The 10,483-nt window shown below is 37.4% G+C and overlaps 1 protein-coding gene across 1 annotated transcript in view; it reads left to right on the forward strand.

Moving 5' to 3' along the window:
• The window catches only part of Tbc1d32 (TBC1 domain family member 32), a gene marked incomplete at its 5' end in the record, with an annotated part of 270,497 nt that overhangs the window by 128,976 nt on the left and 131,038 nt on the right, over window positions 1-10,483 (forward strand). The gene's annotated exons all lie outside the window — the stretch shown is intronic.

The following is a 10,483-nucleotide window of genomic DNA, read 5'->3' on the forward strand; positions in this document are numbered from 1 at the left end:
ATTCATTATTTTTATTTTATGTGTATGAGTGTTATGCCTGCATGTAGGTAAGTGCACCTGTGTCGTACAATGCCTATGGAGGACAGAAGAGGCTGTCAGATCCCTTGGAACTGGAGCTATGGACAATTGTTAGTGGCCATGTGGGTGCTGGGATTCCAACCTGGATCTTCTGCAAGAACAGTCAGTGTTCTTAACCACTAAGCCATCTCTCCAGCCTTTCATTTCTATTTTTATCACACATATGCACACACACACACACACACACACACACACTTTAAATATAATGTAGGAGTCACATATCAGAGAAAAATGTGATGTATATCTTTTATAGTCTGGATTATTTTGCTTAATTTGATCTCCACTTGTGGTTTGAATGAGAATGTCCCCTATAGGCTCCAGGTATTTGGACATTTTGTCCCCAGTTGATGGTGCTGTTTTGTCACATCTTAGAAGGTGTGGCCTTGCTGGAGGAAACATGTCACTGGGTGTGGGCTTAGAGAGTTCTTAAGCTTTGCTGGATCTTGAGTTGCTCTTGCCTGCTTGAAGATGTAGAGCCTAGCTTTTGCTCCTTCTCCAGCCACCTTTGCTGCCATGCCTCCCCACCATGATGGACTCTTGCCCCTTTGGAACCATAAGCGCAAATAAACTCTTCTATCAGTTGCTTTGGCCAATGTTTCTATCACAGCAACAGAAAAGTGACTAGTACATCAGCTACATCCATTTTCCTGCAAATGATATAGTTCCTTTTGTATGACTGAATAAAACACATGATGTATATGTACATATTCTTTTTCATTCATTTCACATGTGCCTAGACTGACTCTATAACTTGAATATTATGAATAGTGCTGCAGTTAATGTGGATGTGCAGGTATCTCTGTAGCATGCTGGTATAGATGCCTTTTGGGGATATTCCCAGGAGTGGTACTGCTGGATCTTATGATGGTTCTGTTTTCACTGCACTGCTTCTCATAGATCACATTTCTACCATTGGTGTATAAGAGTTCCTTTACTCCTGCATCACCATTTCTTGTTATTCATTTTCTTACTGACAACCATTCAAATTGATGTAATTATAACATAGTTTTGATTTGCATTTCCTTGATGGCTAAGCATGTTGACTATGGTTTTTGCCTATTTGTATTTGTTGTTGTTGTTTTTAATTTTTTATTGAATTTATATGTATTTCATACAGAAAATCATCTTTACTCCCCCTTTCCCTGTGGCACTCTCCCATAGTCCCCCCCCCACTGGTGTTCATACATTCTTTCATTTGTGTTAAGGCCTATCATGTGAAGTTAGTGTCCTCAGACGTCCCTCAGTGCAAGTTCATCCATTGGGGATTTAGTCAGTCTATCTAGAGTCTCTCCCTTTACGAATATCAATTCTTCCTCATCCAGCAGTAATCAACTGGGTGCTAATTCTGCAACTAAGATTGTGGCCTGCTGTTCATTTCCACAGTTCTGTGCTGGGTTTTTGTTTGCTGAAGTTTGCATGGGTCTTGTGCATGCGGACACCATTGCTATATGTTTGTATGAGAAGAATCCCAGGCCCTGTAGGACTATTTTCATATGGTAAAATATACCTCCTCCCTGCCTCTTACAATCCTCTACCCCCTCTTCCACAATGGTCTCTGAGCCCTGGGTGGGTGGATTTTAATATAGGAGTCCTATCCAAGGACCCACACCCTGCAAACTCTTATTCTCTATGTTTTGGCCTTTTGTGTTCCTGGCCCTCTGTTGTATGATGGCGCTTCATTGATGAGAGTTGAAAGATATATCAGTGTTCCCTTCATCCCTTTTTCTATGTTCTGTGAGCCTTTGGTGTAGAGGTTGTATACTAGATGTGCCACTTTGAATTGTGCAGTTCACAATTTCTGTGTGTGACCAGTTGTGGAACTCCATAATTATCTCTGCCTCTTGAAAAAGCAGCTTCTTTAATGCGTGGTTACTGAGATATTTATCTATAAATGTAAGGATCAATATTTTGCACATTTGTCTAGGGATGTGACAGGCTTGGAATTTTCTCTAAGACCTATGACCTCTCCAGCTACATGTATTTGGCTATGTTTACAGTACCACACATGAATTTCTTCCTATTGACTGGGCTTTAAATCTAATTTGGTAGCTGTTGATTTCCCCCAAGATAAAAGTGCCACTACTGCACCAGTGTTGTGCTGTACTGGTCATTGATATATGTTTTTTTAGAGACATGCTCTCCTGTAGCCCATCCTGTACTAGAGCTCATTATATAGCTGAGGATCACCTTGAACTTCTGATACTCCTGCCTCTACCTCCCAAGCTCTAGGATTACAGATATATGCCACCATGCCTAGTATGTGGTGTTGGAAGTTGGACTGAGAGCTTCATGGATGTTAGGCAAGCACTCATCTAGCTAAACTTCATCCTTAACCCTTTTTCAGGTTTTAGTCATTTGTACTTTGAAGACATAGCATTTTACTTGCCCATTTATTCACTGGATTTATTTTTGACATTGAATGTTTTTAAGTTCTTACACATTCTAGACATCAGTCCTCTGACAGATGTAGAGCTAGCAAAGATTTTGTCCCACTCTGTAGTTGTCTCTTCACTTAGCTAATTGTTTCTTTTGATATGTAGTAGCTTTTAAGCTACATGCAATCTCATTTTTCAGTTCTTGGTATTATTTACTAAAGTATTGGAGTTTTTTTTCAGTAGAATTTTAGGGCTCCTTTCCTGTTTCTATGAAAAATGCCATTGGAATTTGATGGGCATTACATGGGTCTAGAGGTCACTTTTGGTAATATAGGCAGTTTCACAATAGAAACTGCAGATCCATGAGCATGGGAGGTTTTTCAGAAGAAATAATCTTATACTTAAGAGATTCTAAATACTCCACAGAAAACTAGTAAAATTGATACTTTCAAGTAAAGTAGAAGCATTCAAAATTACTTTACAAAAATCTATAGCTTTCCTATTTACCAGTAATGAATGTGCAAGGAAGAAATCACAGAAAAAAAAAAAACCCTAGAAATAAACCTAAGGAAGCTACAAACCTCTACAATTAGAAATATGAAACAATGAGCAAAGAAGTTGAGAGAATCCCTTTGAGTTACACGAATGCACTGCAACGAGCTGTTTACTTCTGTAAAGGACAAACAATCCAGTAGATGTGGCAGCCTTTTTCCTCAGCTCACCCGGTGCTTGCTCAAATAGATGAACAAAGTAGCCATGTGAGAACTTGCAATTATTTTTGTCAAAATAAGAATATCAAAATGGAATTTTTTTTTCTTTTTTAACAAGGCAATGTGGATTTCCTCAAATTCTAGAAGTCTATCTGTGATTTTTGTAGTTCCACTTTGTCAGAAGCTCCTATAGTCCTCAGTCTGCCTCTGGATGTAGATGTGTGTTGAATCTGCTGGGTACTTTATTTTTGTTCAGAGTCATGCTTAGAACTGGTAGACTTGGAAAGTAGTTCAGAGTAGTAGACTCCAAAACGGTAACTCTTACTTTCAGAGTTCAAAGAGGCATTGTGCCATTTTCTTGCTGATAAGTACTGTAAGATTTAGCAGTTTATGAAGCATTTTGTAGTTAATATATAAGCATTTCCTGTACTGCACGTATTTGGAAGTTTTAATGAGATGGTTAGCCACTCTGTTTTCATGACTCTCTCACCCTCTGGTTTGTTAAAACATCTAAAGTGCTTCCTCCTTACCCAGATCCACTCCACACTGTGTTTTCTTTAGAGTAGTTTTTGGTGACCTCTCGGATAAGATAGTTGAAGCTATCTTGCACTACGTTTTGGTGAAATGATAGTTGCATTGCTGTCCACATTAGGTGAGAGCGCATCCTTCTGTATTCATTTTTTCCAAGTCAGCAGTGGAGTTTTAGAGACTGTGCTGATTTACTCTTTTAAAGAGATTTTATCATTTAAAATATTTTATTTATTTTTTTAATTTTATCTTATGTGTATGCATGTAAGTGTATCCATGTCATTCAGTGCTTACAGAGGTCAGAAGAGGGCATTAGATCCCATGCAACTGGAGTTACAGACAGTTGTTAGCCGCCATGTGGGTTCTGGGAATTGAACTCCGGTCCTCTGCAAGAACAACTAGTCCTCTTAATGAGCCATCTCTGTGGCCCCCTAAAGAAATTTTATCTTGACAATACCTTTCATTGCATAGAATTACAGGTACACTACAACATGGCTTAGGGACTCTATCTTCTGGTGTATAAAAGTTTGAATAATTCAGCCTGTATAGATTAGGCAGTTCCTAGTATATATGAAAAGTTTGATGACTGTATTAGTCACTTTTCTGTTGCTGTGATAGAAACACTGACCAAAGCAACTTATAGAAGGAAGAGTTTATTTGAGCTTATGGTTCCAGTGGAATTACAGTCCCTCATGTTGGGAAGGCATGGTGGTAGGAGCTGGCTGGAATAGGAGCAGTAGGCTAAGCTCTCATATCTTCAAGCAGGCACAGGAAGCAAGAGAGCGACTGGGGATCTGGCAAGGCGTAAGAACTGTCTAAGCCCACCCCCAGTGATTTGCTTCCTCCAGCATAATCTCACCTTCTAAGACCTCCCAAAACAGCACCACCAACTGGGGATAAAAATGTCCAAATACTTGGAGTCTGTGGGGGTCATTCTCATTCAAATCGTCACAATGACACACATAATCTGTGTTGTCTGTTTTTAGTATTTTAAAGGTTTTGATAGCAACCATAAAGGTATGAGTAGACATATATAACTGTTGTTAGAAGAAGACTATTGGGGGGCGGCTGGAGAGATGGCTCAGTAGTTAAAAGCACTGACTGCTCTTGCAGAGGACCCAGGTTCGATTCCCAGCACCTACATGGTGTCTATGAACCGTCCTTAACTCCAGTTCCAGGGGAATCCGAAGCATTGCACGACACGGGTGCACTCACATGCAGACAATACACACATACATGTAAAATAAAAATAATAAAACGTTAAAAAAAGAAGACTATTGTGAAAAATCTCTTCACTGTGCATTGATAACTTGTACTCCCACCCTCTTTTCTACTAGGTCCAGATAATAGTTCATAAATTGTGAGTTTGATTTATGGAAAAAAATTTAGGGACTTCTGTATTTCTTCAAAAACGCATCATCTTTTGAAGCTATGAGTAAAAAAAATATAGTGATGATGAGATCTGAAAATTATTCCTCTATAGTTATTCTTGTGTGTCACATAGATGAGAACATAGCCTCAGTACCCAAGCTGAGATGAGAACACTGTTGTTCAATGTTATCAGTAAGCATGATTCGATTGAGGTAAGAATGCTCACTGGCTATCTTCACAGGTGTCCGGATGTTTTCCTAGTAATAAGAGGGTTTGGAATCCTTCATTTTCAGTCTGATGCCATAGTTTTAAAAGATTTGCTTTATGCAAAAATCTTTTGTCCTTATCACCTTCAAACAACAATCTACATCCTCAAGGGTATTAGACTGTTTGGGACTCTGGGAATCATAAGAACATAATATTAGATACCATTTGTATTGTGTATAGCATTGTGTGAAATAGGGAACATATTAACAGCTAAAGTTTTTCCTAGTCTCTATCATCTGGTGTGTAGAAGTTTCAATAATACAGCCTGGAAAGACTCTTGTGGGGCAGTCACTCTGTAACCATGTTAGGTGCACTCTACATACACTGCTCTAAGATTTAAGCTTAATTTGCTCTCGATATCTCTATATTGATTGACTTTAAATGATTTATATATTTTTTATTTAAAAATATGAAAACGTTTTTATGATTTACCAGTAAATTTGGATTTAGCATGGGTAATTGTTGAATTTTATTGTACTAATTTCTGGTTTTTTTTTGAGCCAGGGTCTCACTGTGTAGCACTGCCTGGCCTGGAACTGGCTGTGTAGACCAGGGTGGCTTTGAAGGAGTATTTTTTTTAAAAATGTTTTATTGGTTATTTTTAATTTTATGCAGATGAATATTTTGCCTGCTCATATGTAAGTGCACCGGTGTGCAATGACTGTAGAAGCCAGAAGAGGGAATCAGATCCCTGGAACTGGAGTTATGAATGTTGCTAGCTGCTATATGATTGCTGGGAACTGAACTCTGGTCCTCTGTAAGAGGAGCCAATGTTCTTAACTGCTTAGTCATCTGTCAAGCCCCTGAAGGAGTATTTCTTAATACAGTGCTACTGCTTCAAATGTGAAATAGGCATTCTCTTTTTCTCGGAATAAGGGGAAATATAGACTGGATTGAACAAAAATTGAAACCAACAATTTGTTGCTTAAAAACCTTATATTTAAGTTTTGAGACATATTTTCTTGTCACTTTCCTGGTTTATTATAAGTAGAGAATATTAAAATAATCTGTATACTCTTATTTACATGGTTAACTTAGATTTACTATCATGATGGCAAAAAATAATATTCTTTTACTCAAGTGCAATTTCCTTCTATGTTTAGTCTTGCTGCTGTTTTATACAAATATGCTGGTATAATTAGTGAACCATTAAGATCTGTTTATTAGATGATTGCATAATTAAGTAGCAAATGGAATTAGCTGATAACAAGTCTGGAAGGAATCTTTATGCATCGTCATTAAAGTATACACACTCATTAGTATTCCACGTTAGTTCATGCATTGCATACACGTTTATATTTCTTATGGATATAATGATGTACTCTTCCTCATTATCCATCCTAGCATAACCCTTAAGTTTTTAATGAAATATTAAAATATAAATATTAAATAAAATTTAAATGTTCAGTTTATCGAATTGTAGGACAATTACTGATGTAATATTAATCAAGTAAGTATTTGCCTGTACTATTTGGTAATTTGTTGCTTCTTGAGCTTTATATTAATGATAGCATAGACTATATTTCTTGCTATATGTGGCTTTTTCTATTTAGCATTATATTTTCAAAATTGTATATATTTGTAGTTCAATTTAATTATCATATAAAATTCCATTATATAACTGTGCCATATATTGGTTATATATTGTGCCACTAAATGGACATTTGATTTTTTTTCCCATTTAGGCTGTTGTAAACAATTCATACTACATGTACAACACTAATTACGCATCTGGGTGTGTGTGTGTGTGTATGTGTGTTCGCTCGCATATTCTCAAAGGAGTTATAACAGACATACCTGGACATGCAAAGGACTTTAAACTTCCTGTTCAGCTCAATTACATTTTTGTTTAGTCTTGAACAATATCACTGTATTTTAATTACTGCACTTCTGTAATAAGTTACAAATAGTGATGGCAGTGATGGGGAAATTCCTTCTTTTTTGATTTACTTTTTCCTTTTTTTTCTTTTTTTTTAAAATTGGCTACTTTCAGACCTTTTCTCTCCATATAAAACTTAGAATGAGATTGTATACAAACCACCCTACTGGTATTTTAATTATCACTGTATTGAACCTGTACTCAATACTAGCTGAATTGATATCTTTGCAATACCAAATTTTCCAATCTGTAAACATACTTTATATCTCCATTTAATTATTGTTTAATTATGGTCATTAAGATTTTATAGTTTTCCCCATAGAGAGCATAACTTACTGCTTTTATTTTTATGGTGTTTTATGTAAAAAAACTTACATACACATAATGGAGATATATTTTGTGTGTGTGTGTGTGTGTGTGTGTGTGTGTGTGTGTGTGTGATGAGGCAAGATCCTTAAACTTTCTGTGCTATCCTTTCCTCGGGTGAAATGTTGGTAGTAACTGTACTTTGTAGAGTGACTATTAAGTGAAATATGTTACATCTCTCCCAATGTTAGATTGTAGTACTTGATAGAGATAAATGTCGATTCGATTACATAAATATTTAAATTATTTCATTAGTTAAAGCTTTCTTTTTTACTGTTACTGAAGTTAGCTTTGATTAAATTATTACATAATATATTTAATTTCAATTCATAAATAATTTAGAGGAGAATCACATTTTCTCAAAGCTAACATCCTCATGTCAGTAGACTCTGTAGCTATTTATTGAAATACTTAAATGCTTCAGTTTCTTATTTTAGTTTTTGTGGAGAGGTGCTCTAGCTGTGACTGAGAATGTTTGCAGAGTTGTTCAAGTCAAAGCATGAGCCCAAGAAGTCCTGACAACCCATGTTTGGCCACTCATTCTCAAAAGGTCAGTTAAATAGGCAAATAAAAATAAAAATTAGAAAAAGGAGATTTATTCAACATAGCCACATTGGAAAGAAGAGCAAAGAGTTGGAATAACCCCTCTCCTCCAAATCCATCTTTGACATTTTGACATGAGGCTCGGGTTTAAATAGAATGCAGGAAGTATGCATGACTAGCCCTGGTCAGGGTGTGTTCTTGCATATTCTGTCTGTCTGGAATCCAGTCTCTGCTATAAGTTGTCAGAATAATATAAAACCTCCTAGCAGGAGACAAGTCCAGCTCTGGCTCCCAGGCTTTCTCTTCTCTTAATGTGAGATTCATGGGGAGATTTTTTTGGATTCCATTGCTTCAATAGTCTGAACACCAAAAGAAGGGACACAATGTCTCTTTAGAATATCTTCAAACCTGTTAGGATGGTTATAAAAAGAGCTTGATTTTTTTTCTCCATACAACTTTCAGTGACTTGATCTTTTGCTTGACAAACTTACTGATCGATTGTTTTGATTTGTCTTAAGTTTACTAACAGTACCCAAACTCTTTGTGTTCATTTTACCCAGGAACATACTGTGTACTGGACATGCTTAGATTCATGGCTTCTTTTCTTTCAGGAAGAAGTTATTGACTACTATCTTTATTTGCTTCATTTTATTTTATTTTATTATTTTTTGTTATAGTATAGGGACTGAACTAAGTACCTGGTTTTTGCTAGGCAAGTGTTTCACCACTGAACTACAGCTCCAGAAAACTCCCACCTTTTAAAACTATTTATTTTTAGACAGAATCTCTCTAAGTTGAACTTACTTTTTAGCCCAGGTTTGTCTTGAATTTGAAATCCTCCTGTCTCAGCCTCCTAAGTAGCTGGGATTATAGACGTGCTCCATCAGGCCTGGCTTTTGATAGTATCTTTAAAAGTGCATCTTGTTAAATTATTTCTTTTTGCTCTTTCTGAAATCAATTTTGAGCTCTTTAATTGTTAAAATACCTAGTGATAATTTTTCAACAGGATGCAGTTTCATGTGTGTGTGTGTTGGCGTGGGGGATACGTGTGGACACCAGAGTTCAACCTTGGTCATTGTTCCTCAGGCGCTAGACTACCTTGTTCTTGTGACAGGGTCTGTCACTAACCTGGGCTTACCGGATCAGCTAAGCTGGCAGGCCAGTGATGCCAGTGAGCCCAAGGGCTTTGCCTGTGTCACCCAAGCTCTCTTAGGGTCCCTCACTCCTGGTGCTATTGGACAAACCATATAACACATCTTTATCTGAATTTTTCATAGTTTATATCCTGGGTAGGGGAAATAGAGTAACTTACAAAGGCGAACATCTGGCACCCCACAAAAGATTAACACCCAGTGGCCCTTTCCGCTCTGTGGCTCAGCAGCCCACCGTTCCAGATTGTGTCTGTGCCTACTCACAGTCTTCATTAGCATTAGGCCATGTCTCATGGGCCTGCAGCCTCTCCCCAGGTTAACAAATGCCCCCTCTCACGTCCACACGGGCAAGACAGGGGGGCCATTGCGCCAATGCTCCTACCTCTGCAGGTAACTCTCCACAGCAGGCCCCACCCCTTGGAGGAACAAATACCCCTCAGGACACAGCCTGGTACTAACTCTACAGTGCTGGGATTATTAGCATATACCACCACACGAAATGGCTTTTGGTTTTTGTTGTTTGTTTACATGGGTTCTGGGGATTCAACTCAAGTCCTCATGCTTGTATGGCAAACTTTTCCAAACTGAGTCATCTTCTGAGCCCCCTTTTAACCACCATTTAAAAAATTTTTATTTTCATCTATTTACTTATTTTTAACCAGGTGTCAGATTTTTATTATATGTTTTTGTTATTATTTTAAAAAATTTGTTTCTATTAAATTTTGTTGTATTTCATGCAGAATATCTCAAATAATCTGAATCATCGTTACAGCCCCATCTTCACCAGCACTCTCCCATAGCCCCCTACTCACTAGAACCCATATACTCTTTCCTGGGTGTTAAGGCCCACTGTGTTGAGTCAGTGTCCCCAGTTGTTCACCAGTGAAAGTCTAGTCAAATCCCTCTCATCTATCTATCCAAACACCTATCTTTTTTTTTTTTTAACGGAGCATAAGGGGCTTTATTTAAAGAGAAGTGGGTACCCTTGAAGACGAAAGAAAAATGAGGAAGAACCCAATAGAGAGATGCTTTTGGAAGCACTTGTCAAGAAACTCCAATGGACTCTCATATAAACATTTGAAAATTGCTCTATTCTGACTTTTTTCTAGAATTTGTAATGCTAATTACTCTTGCCTTTACTTCTCCTTCACATCTCCCATTCATGATTCAAGGACTTTCTTCTCCCCTTAGAGACAAGAGTTATGCAATTTGGGA

The sequence above is a fragment of the Nannospalax galili genome, unplaced genomic scaffold, assembly GCF_000622305.1.
Source record: "Nannospalax galili isolate Female #2095 unplaced genomic scaffold, S.galili_v1.0 scaffold417, whole genome shotgun sequence".
NCBI lineage: Eukaryota > Metazoa > Chordata > Mammalia > Rodentia > Spalacidae > Nannospalax > Nannospalax galili.